Source organism: Macaca fascicularis, chromosome 13 (genome assembly GCF_037993035.2).
Source record: "Macaca fascicularis isolate 582-1 chromosome 13, T2T-MFA8v1.1".
Lineage (NCBI taxonomy): Eukaryota > Metazoa > Chordata > Mammalia > Primates > Cercopithecidae > Macaca > Macaca fascicularis.
Window position 1 is genome coordinate 110,996,833 of NC_088387.1, and position 11,826 is coordinate 111,008,658.

At 51.1% G+C, this 11,826-nt stretch overlaps 1 pseudogene; it reads right to left on the reverse strand.

Moving 5' to 3' along the window:
* Positions 1–4,488: 4,488 nt before the first annotated feature.
* On the reverse strand, positions 4,489–5,022 carry LOC123568260 (large ribosomal subunit protein eL6 pseudogene; annotated as a pseudogene).
* Positions 5,023–11,826: the final 6,804 nt, after the last annotated feature.

Sequence of the window (11,826 nt, forward strand, 5' to 3'; positions counted from 1 at the left end):
GGATGGCTGTGGACACCGAGGCTCCCTGTTCCTGAGCTTGGCAAATATCTCCAAAGGGCAGCAGCTGAGTCCACAGTTTCTTCTTTGCTTCCGTCTGCTGGGGATCTCTTACTGATGTGTGCCCCGCTGTGTGTTTAACAGGATATTCAGGATAAATTTTCCAGGATTTCTAGGTGCTTTGTGGCAACAGGACTTTCAAATTTTGTAGATTTTCCTCTTGCTGGAAACAAACATGCCCACAGAGATTTTATAACTGACTTAAGCCCACGCATCTTGGACAGAGGAAGAGCCCAGTCCCCTTCAATTACACTGTGCCGAAATGACACGTTAGCTAGCCCGTGGGTAAGAGTACGCTTTCCATTAGGCCTTTTGAGATGCTGTGTTTAGCTCACAGACCCCAGCAGCACCTTCATGGTCCTGTAGACACCCGGGGGTTGACACTGGGGAGTGTGGTGTGGAGACTTCTTTTCAGGGGACCTCGGCCTCACACTGAAGCCTTCTGTTACCATCTGACATTGCTTAGCTCTAGGCTCCTCCTCCCCTTTCTCCTCCTTCTTTTTCTTCTGTTTTTACAAATAATTGTGGAAAGATGTAAATTTTTCTTTTCTACAATAAACACAAGCAGCTGGAGCTCATAACATTTTCCAGGGCTGTCGATCTAACAACCTTGTCGAAGTGAAAGGCGATCAGTCCTCAGTGACCACACGCTGGTTACCAGCAATTAGTTTTTTCCCCATCTCCCCAATCATTTAAAAATTTCCCTAGGCTGGGCACGGTGGCTCAAGCCTGTAATCTCAGCACTTCGGGAGGCTGAGGCGGGTGGATCACAAGGTCAGGGGTTCGAGACCAGTCTGGCCAACATGGTGAAACCCTGTCTCTAAAAATACAAAAATTAGCTGGGCGCAGTGGGTGCGTGCCTGTAGTCCCAGCCACTTGGGAGGCTGAGGCAGGAGAATCGCTTGAACCCAGGAAGTGGAAGTTTCAGTGAGCAAAGATTGTGCCACTGTACTCCAGTCTGGGCGACAGAGTGAAACTCCGTCTCAAAAAAAAAAAAAAAAAAAAAAATTACTCCATACTGGAATTTTGCTCAAAATCGGTCAGGATTGCTGATTTGTTTCTACTTTTCATTTATTTAATTTTTTGAGATGGGGTCTCACTCTGTCACCCAGGCTGGAATTCAGTGGCACAATCATAGCTCACTGCAGCCTCGACCTCCTGGGCTCAAGTGATCCTCCTACCTCAGCCTCCTGGGTAGCTACAACCGTATATGTGCATCGCCACGCCTGGTTACTTATTACTATGTTTTAATTTTTTATAGAGATGGGGGGGTCTCACTATGTTGTCCAAACTGGTCTTGAACTCTTGGACTCAAGCAATCCTCCTGCCTCAGCCTCACAAAGCGCTAAGATTATGGGCATGAGCCACTGCACGTAGCTGGTTTTTAGAATTCATCTTTCCTCTGCTTTTGAACACCGAGCTGGCATTTCCTGTCTTCAGACTACTGGCCTCTTTTCTTTTCTTTCTTTTTCTTAAAAGCAGTCTCACTCTGTCACCCAGGGTTGGAGTGCAGTGGTGCGATCTTGGCTCAATGCAACCTGTGCCTCCCAGGTTCAAGCAATTCTCGTGCCTCAGCCTCCTGAGTAGCTGAAGTTACAGGAGCCCACCACGCCTGGCTAATGTATTTTTAGTAGAGACAGGGTTTCACCATGTCAGCCAGACTGGTCTCAAACTCCTGACCTCAAGTGATCTGCCCTCCTCGGCCTCCCAAAGTGCTGGGATTACAGGTGTGAGCCACCATGCCCGGCCTCTCTTTTTAATTCTCTTGATTTCTTAGGTGTTTTCGCGTTTGACCTGTGCTGAGGCTCTCACGTTTTCACTTTCCTTGGTTAGAAATTTTCTAGTTTTGAAAGTGTGAAACTAACTACAGTGACCCAAAGGTTTCTACCCGCCCTCGCTTATCTGAAGACTGGAAATCCTCTGATGTGAGAAATCTGGTTATGGAATTCATAAATCAGAGCGGAAGTAACTTCGGCAGACCAGTCAGATGAGCTGGTGAAGACCCAGGACCGATCTGATTAAAAAATCGGCCCCCCATGTGGAATGAACAGGGTTCAGGTGAACCCTCCAGACCAGAAAAGGGGAGAGGAAGGGGCTTAACTCCCAGGCCATGTGCTAAACACAGTCACACATCCACAGCCACCACATGTATCAGGCATTGTATCGTGGAGTAGGACTGGGGATAGCTGCCTCCAACTAGTTTAGTAACCTATGGAACTCAATAGTTGCTCACTTCACAATCAGGTGCCTGCCTGCCTTGGGCCTCCCTGCTGCACCTGGCCATGTGGAAACCCCTGTAGCTCCCTGGCTGTGCAGGAGCGGCCACAGTGTGCCCCTCCCGGGACCACCGTCCCCCTGTCTCTGAGGCACCTACGTGGACTGGGTCTGGGTTGAAGTCTCATTTCTCTGGGTTCCCACAGCAGCTGGCGGCTGCCTCTCCCACACCCATCCCTCTGTGTCATGGAAAGCTGTGCGTTTGTCTTCCTTCCCACTGAGTTTGAGACACTCGAGGTCAGGGCCATGACCGTGAGCTGCATGTCCTTGGCACTCAGTGTGAGGCGTGTACAGTAGAGGCCGACCGACGTCTTGGAGGCAGAAGTGAGTACATAACTGACAGCTGCTTAAAGTCGGCCGGGCCACGGTTTACAGACCGGGAGGATCACCAGACACGGGTGGGGCACAGTGGGGCGGGGGGAGGTTCCCAAGACCGCTCATCGATGGAGTCTGGAGGTGGCTGCCCAGGGGTAGCCTCTGAAACGTTCTGGAACAAACTTGTCCTGTCACAACGTGGCTGTGTCGGGACCCTCACCTGGAGGCCTTGGGTGATGTGTTTGTTAGTTTCACAGCCACGCATCGGCATGGGCCCGTGTTCCCCAGGCCACGCGTCGGCATAGGCCCGTGTCCCCACCTAGCTGAGTCCCTGATGCAGGCTGGGTCCCTGGGGAAGCTCACTCAGAGACAGAAGAGTGTTTATTGGTGCGGGGCAGTGCTCTTGGGTTTAAGGTCTGTGAAGGGAGAGAAGAAAGGCCAGTGGGGTAGAGGGAGTTGTCGGGCAGTGATGCCCTAACCGCTGGTTCCCAAGGAAGCTCTGGAGCTGGCACAGCCCTTCAGGGTCATCCTGAGTGGAGCCCAGGGCTGGGCCTTTATCCCCAGTGTGGAACGCCGGGTGCAGGTGCCCAGGAGGGGGTGTGTTGTGGATTGAATTGTGTCCCTCCAAAAAGATACATTCAAGTCCCAAAACCCGTTACCTGAATGTGACAAATCCGCTGTAGAAACCAGCATTCAGATCTCAGCCCTGCACAACCGCAACCAGCATTCAGATCTCAGCCCTGCACAACCGCAACCAGCATTCAGATCTCAGCCCTGCACAACCGTAATCACTATCGAGAGCCGTGACTGTTACGTGGGTTTAGAGACATGTTGTGGGGGTTATACGACCACGTATTACTGTGCAAAAAGACTTCACTCAAGCCCATTAGTGCAGAGGTTCCTTTAACTGTGGAGGATTAAATCAAGGAATCAGAGATTGTTTACACTGGAAGGGACTTTGAGGTGTTCACTTAATTGGAAAGCAGGTCATCGTGGGCTCTACATGGGTGTTGGTATCCACTGAAACTCCAAATCCCATCCAGGGGAGGCTGACACAGGCACCAGGTGTAAGGCCTGACCGTGAAGCCTAGCCTCGTGTGAATGCTGTGGGGGGTGCCCCAAACTCCCGCTCCAAGACAGAGGCACAGGCATCGCCTCCCAGGACTCACCTGGACGGGGCTGCCTGGTATGAGCTCATGCCCCTCTCATGCCACCTGCTTTAGTGGCTGATTGCTATGCCAGGTAACGGCAGGGCCACCTGCCTGATGCAAGCTACTGTGCAGCCACCCAGCCTCAGAGCTGCCTGTGAGCCTGGCTGAGGCCTTTGCTGCTCATTCCCGCTGCCCTCTCCCCTCGCGGGGTCTGGTCTCCAGGACACCCCCATAACCCCCTTGCACCCAGATCTCCGTCTCTGAGTGCGCTCCAAACCCGGCCCCAGCGTGTGGATGGTCACGGATCTCCGTCTCTGAGTACGCTCCAAACCCGGCCCCAGCGTGTGGACAGTGGCGTCCTTCTTGCACATGCTGGGGTAATTGATGGCTGTATCTGCTCCGAGGCGGCAGAGTGGGCTAGCTCCCAGCCCCAGTGAACGGCCCACTGCGCCCTCCACACACGCTCAGCACAGGCTCAGCAGCCTGGGGAAGAAGGAAGCCGCTCTGCTCCGTGCTCTGGGTGCCTGGCTCTGTGAACAGCACGGGGTGTCCCCATGGCTTACTGTGCTTCCTCCTTCTGGCCCACATCCACTGCAGCATGCTGGTCACAGACATGGCCCAGGCCTCTGTCCCCACAGATTTACTATTTTTAAATGTTATCAGTTATTTAATTAGGTTCTTCTTAAGAAATTTAGAACACCAATTTGTGAGGATAAATTCCATTCCTCAGAGCAAACACAGATCACAGGTAGCCCTGGAGCTGAGGAATAGCTTTGATTTTTGGTAGACTCTGTGAGTCCACAGCTCTCTGGTCAATCTTGTGCTGCCCTGTAATCTCGTATTTCTCTTTTTCTGTGTCGAAGATCTCACCTTCCTGGTGTCTGGACTTCTGCAACTGCTGTTTCTTGAAGTAAGCATTCGTGAAATGTTTTGGGATTTTTACATTGCTGATGTCAATTTTGGTTGAAGTGGCAATGACAACTGTCTGGTGTGTTCTTCATAGAGGAACTCGATTGAGGACCAGAGGTCCAGTCCTAAGTAACAAGCCACTAGCCAGCTGCTTCAGGAAAACCACCCTCTTGCGTCTGTGGCATCCAGTGAAGATGATTAGAATGGCTTCGGGGGTAATGCTGGCTCTCGGTTTTCTCACATGCTGACTGAAGGGCTTTTTGCTGTGGCTCAACAGCTTTCGAGGCGCATCTCCAGTAGGATGCTATCTAGGCATTTTGTTAACCACCCAGGTACCACCGTTCTTGTCACCACCAACTGCTTTTGTAACAGTTGCAAGAAGCTTCTCCTTCTTTTTCTTTTCCACCTTGGACTTAGCAGCTCAGTACTTCCTCTTCCACGTGTCCTTTCGGAATACACGGCAGATTGGGAATACCTGCCAATTCCTCTGACAAGGATGGGATTGAGGCTGCAATGGGACTTCCCCTTCTTGAGTTGTTCAGTCTTGAGGTGATCCCTTTTCCCCTTGTCATCAGCATCAGCCTTCTTTGCTTCGGGTTTCTTCTCCTTAGTATGTGGCTTCTCAGCTTTTTCACATCTTCTTGCAAGATGGGAAAGAGATTTCCTACAGCTTTGCTTCCAAGGCAGGAGCTGAGCTTTCTTCTCTGCAAAGGGCCTTATAGAGAATGTTCTCTGGTCTTCTTTTCTTCCTTCTGCAAACTCTTCTCCAAGGGGCCAGATGCTGGAGATGATGGGACTGTCTTGTAATCTAGGGAGGGGTTATCATTAGCCTGTGGTGCTAATTACATGAATTCTTAAACCCCACGTAAGCACGCTGCACCCACGGTGCAAAGAGAATGCAGCCCCTTTGTTTCCACTGGCTGGCATTGTCTCTTGTGGATGCCACAGTCTCTTCACAGACACCCGGTCAGCACTGCAGACCTCCCTCCTTCCGCTCAGCCCCTGATCCTCTCTGAGTGGGGGCGGTGCATGCGGTGGGGGAAGGAGAGCCTCTGGTCTCTAGGCGGGTGACTGTTCTGCCCTTGGGTGGGCCCTGGCTGCTGGAGGCTTAGGTGGTAGGTCTGTCTTGTCCTGCCCCTGGGTAGCCTGGTGGGCTGTTGCAGAAGCCTGTGGCTGCTGTCATCTGTGGTCTGGGGAGCTCAGCTGTCCACCCTGGCTGATGACGTCCTGGCTGCTCTGGGGGTGCCCTGAGGTCTGGCTGGAACTTCCATTTGATTCTTGGCTCAAACAGCCCCATTGACTGATTGCGCCCTTGGCTTCAGAGTCACTTTACCCCCATGAAAATGACTTTCTCTGACAGGTCCCCATGCCTCAGCTAATAGGTACCTAGGGGTTCCTGCCATAACACATGGAGCTGGGCAGGCCCTGAGTGTCACCTTGGGCTCTTTTTGAGTCTTTGTATTTACCCAGCCGCCCAGGCCTGGGTGGAAGTTGGGAGTCCCAGAGCCATGGGGGTGGGGCCGCAGGCCAGGTGTTCTTGGAGTCCCCATGGGAATCAGGTCGAGGCGTGGCCCTGCTTTGACCTCTTCCCCATGCTGCTTTGTGACCCTCCTGGCTTGGAGAGTGTGGCCTCAGGGGAAGGGGGGACACTAAGGGTTGCTGCCTGTGCCACCTGCCTCTACCGCACTCTTCCTCAGCACTACCTGGTGGGATGGCTCTGACCTCCGGTTTCCCCCAGGTGGCTGAGATTTTCTCCACTCCACATCCTTCTTCCAGGAGCAGGATCTTCCCCAGTCCTGCCTCGAGGCCCAGATGGCAGTCAGGAATCAGGCTTTAGGAAACCATTAACACCCAGTGTGAGGATTTCAGATCCTGCTCCCATGACCTCCACCTCCCCTAGGCTGTCACTGTACCCCCAGCACAGGCCAGCACCAAACGAAAACACAGACACATTCTCCTAGAAAACTCCAGACAGCCTGGTAAGGCCTCTCTGGACCTCGTCAGAGATGTGGGAAACACTCTTTGAGAAACAGTGCTCCAGACTTTGCTGTGAGTCCCCAAGTGATACTGATTTCACTCGATGCTGTTATTTAGATGACTACAATACACCAGATGATTTGGTTGTAAAACTTCTCAAATAGAGGTCAAGTTCAGGAATCAATCCAGAAATGCTCTTCACAGTGTGCAGTGTCACTGGTTGTAGCACACTGAAGTCACGGCCAATAGAAGGCAGCCTTGGGGGAACCCTGCGTGTGCGTGAAGTTAATGAAGAGGAAAGTGAATGACTGACCGGCTCTTCTGCTCTGGTTCCCATGCCCACCTGTATTTCCAGAGGGTGGGGTGGTAGGCCCAGGACCTGCAGGCCCTGAGGTCACTCTGTTCCTCAGTGCAGGGCGTGCTCTCCCCACAGGGCAGCAGCAAACAAGGAGAAACAGAGCCACCCCCACTGCCACCGTGTGCTCTACATGCATCACCTCACTAATTTTTCCCAACAGCCATGGGCAGTAAATGTTATTGCATCCCATTGAACAGGTGGGCAAACTGAGGCTCTGGGAAATTTAGTGATTTTCTTTAGATCATGCAGCCATACAGTTCAGGGGATGTGGAGGTCATGGGAGCAGGAGCTGAAATCATCACACTGGGTGTTAATCGTTCCTTAAAGCCTGATTCCTGACTGCCATCTGGGCCTGGAGGCAGGTTAGGGAAAATCCTGCTCCTGGAAGGAGACAAATGTGGAGTGGAGAAAATCTCAGCCCCAGGAAGAGAAATGGGAGGTCAGGGCCTTTCTGCCAGGGGGGTAGAACCAGGTGGCACAGGCAGTGGCCCTTGATGTGCCCAGGCTCTTGCAGGAAGCAGACCTTTGAGGACCCTGTGGCCCCAGGACTTTCCGCAGAAGCGGGTGTTCTTCCCCAGGAAAGGAGAGGTGCATGATTTTGAGCAGCACTGGGCTTTTCCAGCGCCAAGAGAATTTCTCCTGAGTTTCAGACAAGAGCCTTTCCGGATTCTTCCTTGAAACCCTACTGGGGAGAGGTGTGCCACTGAGCTGGTGGGGGGACGTGACATGGGGGAAGGAATGTTAGCTACCATGTCAGTGCCAGGGGCACTGGGCTGGTAAGAGAGCCACCATTTCTGCCCAAGCACTAGCCAGGGAACGATGGACATTGTGACAGAGAAACAAGGACAGTTTGGTGTGACAGTGACAGTGGGCTCTCTGTGTGCCCTGACACAGCAGGAAGGGCCAGCTCAGACCGATTGTGGACCTCTGATGGCTTTGAGTGAACTCAACAACCATTGGCTGGGTGAGGAATGTGAAAGGCACCAGCTAAATCCTGAGGACCATCATCTGTTGAGCACCTACTGCCACCATATGGTCTGCACGCGTCACCTCACTTAATTTCCCAACAGCCATGGCAGTAAATGTTATTGCATCCCATTTGACAAGTAGGCAAACTGAGGCTCTGGGAGATGTAATTTTCTTTAGCTCATGCAGCCATGCCTTATAGAAGGGGTGCAGGATTTGAATTCCGTGCCTCTGTAACAGGGATATTATCCCTGTGAGGCCACCTAATAAGAGGCATGCTGTCAGCAAAGAAAATTCTGGCCTGGCTACTGGCTTCTTTCCTTCCTCCCTCCCTCCCTCCCTCCCTCCCTTTCTTCCTTCCTTCCTTCCTTCCTTCCTTCCTTCCTTCCTTCCTTCCTTCCTTCCTTCCTTCCTTCCTCTCTTTCTCTCTCTTTTTCTTTTTCTTTCTTTTTTTTTTTTTTTCCCAGAATCTCTGGCCGGGCGCAGAGGCTCATGCCTGTAATCCCAACACGTTGGGAGGTCAAGGTGAGTGGATCACTTGAGGTCAGGAGTTCGAGACCAGCCTGGCCAACATGGTGAAACCCCGTCTCTACTAAAAATACAAAAATTAGCCAGGTGTGGTGATGGGCACCTGTAATCCCAGCTACCTGGGAGGTTGAGGCAGAATAATTGCTTGAACCTGGGAGGCAGAGGCTGCAATGAGCCAAGATTGTGTCACTGCACTCCAGCCTGGGGAAAAGAGCGAAACCCTGTCTCAGAAAAAAAAAAAAAAAAAAAAGGAAAATTTGAAGTGGGGCTGAGTGCTTTTCATCAATTACTTTGTTTATTCACACACTTTATTTGACATATATTTATTGAGCACTGTTGTTTGCTAAACTAGGAGGACAGATAAAGGCTCACAAAAGAGGAGTTGGCCAGATCTGAAATGGCTTCTCTGGGGTCACCAGCCGGTTAGGGCAGCGTGAGGACCAGAACTGGGGGCTCCCAGTGCCTGCCCTTCAGGGCTTTCAGGAGGCCACATGCTTCCATGGGAGACACTGCTGCCTTTTCTGATGGGATCGAGACTAAAGGTTGCCTTCCCTGTGTCCTGGTCACGAACATTCAATGTAACAGGAGGACATAATTATAGAAATGGATAACACCCCAAGCCTCCTTAACCACCTGCTGTAATCACCCACAGCCCAGAACACATTGTAATAATTTGTCACCCATTTCTAAGGTACAATGCACTAACTCTTAATTACAAGCCAAAGTGAGAGATGAACAAATAAACACGCGCGCCAGTCTGAAGGCTATAATTAGAACTACCATTTGGTTAAAGAAAAGTGGAGACGTTTTAATTCCAGGCCTCTGTTTGAATTCTGCTTGAATGCGAAGTTGCTGCTGGGGAACAAGCCACGTGTGTGAACACACCGAGTTCTGAGGACACGGTGGCATCTTGAGAAGATATTTATTTGTAAGTGAGGCTGGGGTGCGCTCTGTACTTTACTAGATACTTAAGTTCTGTGTTTATTTCCCAGGGCCAATCTAACATGATAATTAGTATTTTTCAGATATTCCTGACAGCCACTCAGGATGATGATTTCACATAAAATTTCTGACTCTATTGATATAACAGGTTGGCATCATTCATTGGCACCAATGGGTTGGGTGATGATAGGATGAACACAAATTATTCACTCATTTCATAAATAATTAGGACATATGTGTCTGTTATCTCCAGGGAAGCCAGGAAGTCTGTTTTCCTTGCTGTCTTCACAAAAACACCTCAGCCTTCTGTTCTGACCACTGAGTTAACATTTACAAGAGTGACTCCTTCAGGCCCCCTCAGTCCAAGTGCTCAGCAAAACGGACCAGAGCAATCCGGAAACTGAAACCTACGCTCTCTGCAGTGTCATTAGTCAGCTGGATTTTAGACTTCATTCCTTCTTGGTTACTGAGTTAGAGAAATTTCAAACTCCTGAGCCACGGGGAGGATGGGCACTATGCCCATCAGAGGGAGGGAGTGGAATGATTTCAGGTCATCAGGTGAGTGTACTTTGAAAATCTCTAAGAACTCAACCCATGTAGGATAAGAACCTTCCTGGAGAAGAGACCACACCCACAGTGGGCCTCCGCCAAGGCACTCAGTTCCCTGGCATCAGTGAGTACTTGGTGGAACGGTGGCCACCTCCAGCACTGGCCACAAGCCAGGCACTGTGCTAAACTCGGAGGCTTCCAGCACCACCAACGAGGAAGGTCCGTGCTCTGAAATCTCCAGGCGATGCAGCCACCAGCATCACCTGGAGGACCCCTTAAAATGCAGATTGCGGGGTCCCCCCCAAGACAGGGCTGCCAAACTTAACAAATAAACATTCAGGACATCTGATTACATTTGAATTTCAGATAACAAATTATTGTTTAATATAAGCAGGCCCCAAATATTGCATGGATAATATTAGTCATCTGTCTGAAATTCAGATTTAGTGGGATGACCTGTAGTTTGTCTGGCAGCTCTACCCCCTGGGTTTCTGAAATGGCAGGTCTGTGCTGGGGCTTGACAATTTGTATTTCCAGTAAGTTCTTGGGTGATGTCGATGCTGCTGGCCAAAACCACACTTTGAGAACCACTGAGGAAGCTAATGTTATGATCCCCACTTTATGGTGAATCAGATGAGGCACAAACAGGCTAAGCAACGTGTCTTAGGTCATAGCTCTGGCTGGGACTCGGGGAGCCTGGCTCCCAGGCCTGCTTGTTAGCCACAGTGCCACCCCACCCCAACGAGAGGTGCTTCTCAGAAGTGGTGCAGCACCCCCACCCCCACCCCCACCCCCACCCCCAGGCTGTCTCCTCACATGCTTACTCCCAATGTATTCAGGGGGTAAAGCCAAAATGGTTCTTTTTTTTTTTTTTTTTTTTTTTGAGGTGGCGTCTTGCTCTGTTGCCCAGGCTGGAGTGCAATGGCGTGATCATGGCTCATTGCAACCTCCACTTCCTGGGTTCAAGCGATTCTTCTGCTTCAGCCCCCTGTGTAGCTGGGACCACAGGCATGCGCCACCATGTCCAGCTCATTTTCGTATTTTTAGTAGAGGCGGGGTTTCACCATGTTGGCCAGGCTGGTCTTGAACTCCTGACCTCAGGTGATCCGCCCACCTCAGCTTCCCAAAGTGCTGGGATTACAGGTGTGAGCCACCCTGCCCAGCTTAAATGCTTCTTTTAAAATGCAAGTTGAGGCCAGGTGCAGTGGCTCATACCTGTAATCCCAACACCTGGGAAGCAGAGGTGGGTGGATCACTTGAGATCAGGAGTTCAAGACCAGCCTGGCCAACATGGTAAAACCTCATCTCTACTAAGAATACAAAAATTAGCTGGGCGTGGTGGCGCACACCTGTTATCTCTAGTTACTCAGGAGGCTGAGGCATGAGAATTGCTTGAACCTGGGAGGCAGACGTTGCAGTGAGCTGAGATCATGCCACTCACTGCACTCCAGCCTGGTGGAGAGAGTGAGATTCCGTCTCAAAAAAAGAAAAAGAAAAAAAGTAAATGCAAGTTGAATTATGCTTCTCCTTCACTCAAAACCGGACAATGACAACCACGTTCGTCAGTAAAGCCTACGTCCTGACTGTGGCCCACAAGTCCCTCGCTGATGTGGCCCTGGCGCCCCCTCTGGCCTTATTTCCCACCACCTCCCCCATTCATGCTTCTCCAGGCACACTGGCCTTCGTGCTGCCTTTGAACATTCCGGGCAGATTTCTGCCGTAAGGCCTTTGCACCTGCTGTTCCTCCGCCTGGAATGCTCTTTTTCAACAAACCTCATGGCTTCCTCACTGCGTTCAGCT